The sequence below is a fragment of the Kogia breviceps genome, chromosome 10 (assembly GCF_026419965.1).
Source record: "Kogia breviceps isolate mKogBre1 chromosome 10, mKogBre1 haplotype 1, whole genome shotgun sequence".
NCBI classification, from domain to species: Eukaryota; Metazoa; Chordata; class Mammalia; order Artiodactyla; family Physeteridae; genus Kogia; species Kogia breviceps.
The window spans coordinates 37,547,501-37,549,563 of NC_081319.1; positions in this window are offsets into that span (position 1 = coordinate 37,547,501).

Genomic DNA, 2,063 nt, shown 5'->3' on the forward strand with positions numbered 1-2,063 from the left:
ACTATCAGTTACTGAAATACGGATTTTATTTATTCCTAAAACGTGCAATTAGAATGTACATATATAACATCACATTACTTACATTAAAAATACCCAGTGCTCAGTTTTGAAAGATAGGCCAAAAAAGTGTAGAAGAAAACTGAAGAATGCACATTTTTTTAAAGCTAGTACAGTTTGCTATACATCAGAAAATTGGATGGAAACTTGATTGTGTATTAAAACTGAGCATTAAAATCTTTAAGAGATTCTTTCTTGCCATTTAATATCTTACATATGTATAATGTGCTGCTATGCTATAATAACAACTTCACCCCCACTGTTGAACTGTTTTGTTTAAATCAGTGGGCCTAATGTGTTCCGGATATTTATCTCCTTGTATTTTAGATATGTGTAGTTGCAAATAGCACCAGGAATTAGATCTGTGTACACCCTTAATCTAGCTGAGTAAGCTTCACCAGTTAATGTCTGCCCTCATTTATAAAATGAGGGAATTGGTCTGCTAATTCAGCTTCTAATTCCTTTGGTTCTGTTTAGCATTTTCAGATCCCCTTTTCTGAGGGATATATCTGTTTGGGCAACTGGTTGCATTTTTTAATACTCTGAATTTTGCATGCTTGCCTGACTTAGCATTTCTGAATTGATTTTTTTTATTTTTTAAGGTATAACGTGTTGATTTTCACTTAAATCATGGTACTGACACTACGTTTGTAAATTAACCTGAAATTTAACTTTCAAGGTAACTGGGACAATATGCTTGTAAAAGTGTGTGTTCCCCTTTGCTTTTATCGTCAGTGTACCTCCTTAATCCCCTTCCAGCCCGATTCACTTATCTTGTTATGAGAATAAGGTGTAACTTTGTGGCTGAAGACTTGCAAAGAATGAAGATAATTCTCAAAATAGTGACATTATCTGCAGCCACAGATTCAGTATCAGACCTGAGAATAAAGATCCTTGGTACTTAAAAAAGAAAAAAGAAATGTAAGTGGGAATATTACTACCGATTCTATAGAAATAAAAAGGATTGTAAGAGATTACTATGAATAATTATATGCCAACAACTTGGATAACCTAGATCAAATGGATACATTCCTTAGAAACATAAAACCTACCAAGACTAAATAATGAAGATATAGAAAATCTGAATAGACCTATAACTAGTCAGGAGATTGAATCAGTCATCAAAAATCTCCATCAAAGAAAAGCCCTGGACCTGATGCCTTCGCTGGTGAATTCTACCAAACATTTAAAGAAGAACTAATACCAATACTTCTTAAACTTTTCCAGAAAATTGAAGAGGCGGGAACACCTGCTAACTCATTCTATGAGGCCCTGATACAAAAGCTAGATAAAGACACTACAAGAAAACTGCATACCACTATCCCTGATGAACACTGATGTAAAAATCCTCAACAAAATACTAGCAAACTAAATTTAGTAGCATATTAAGAGGATTACACACCACCACCAAGTACAATTTCTTCCTGGAATGCAAGGATGTTTCATCATTCTAAAATCGATCAATGTAACACAGCACATTAATGGAATGAAGGGGGAAAAGCACATGATCATCTCAATTGATGCAGAAAAGGCATTTGACAAAATTCAACACCTTTTCATGATTAAAATGCTCAACAAACTAGGAACAGATGGAAACTACTTCAACATAATAAAAAACATAAATGAAAAACCCACAGCAAAAATCATTCAATGGTGAAAATCTAAAAGCTTTTCTTCTAACAACAGAAACAGGTCAATGATGGCTGCTTTTGCCACTTCAGTACTGAAATTGATAACCAGAGCAATTCGGCACGAAAGAAATTAAAGGCATCCAAACTGGAAAGAAAGAAGTAAAATAATCTCTGTTTGCAGATGGTAGGACCTTATGTGATAAACACTAAAGATTCCACACAAAAAACTGTCAGAACTAATAAATGAATTCAGAAAATTAGGCTGATACAAACTCAATACACAACTGTGTATTTCTATATGCTAGCAATGAAATAAACAAGAATAAGAAGTGTTGGCAAGGATGTGGAGAAACTGCAACCCTTGTGCACTGTTGG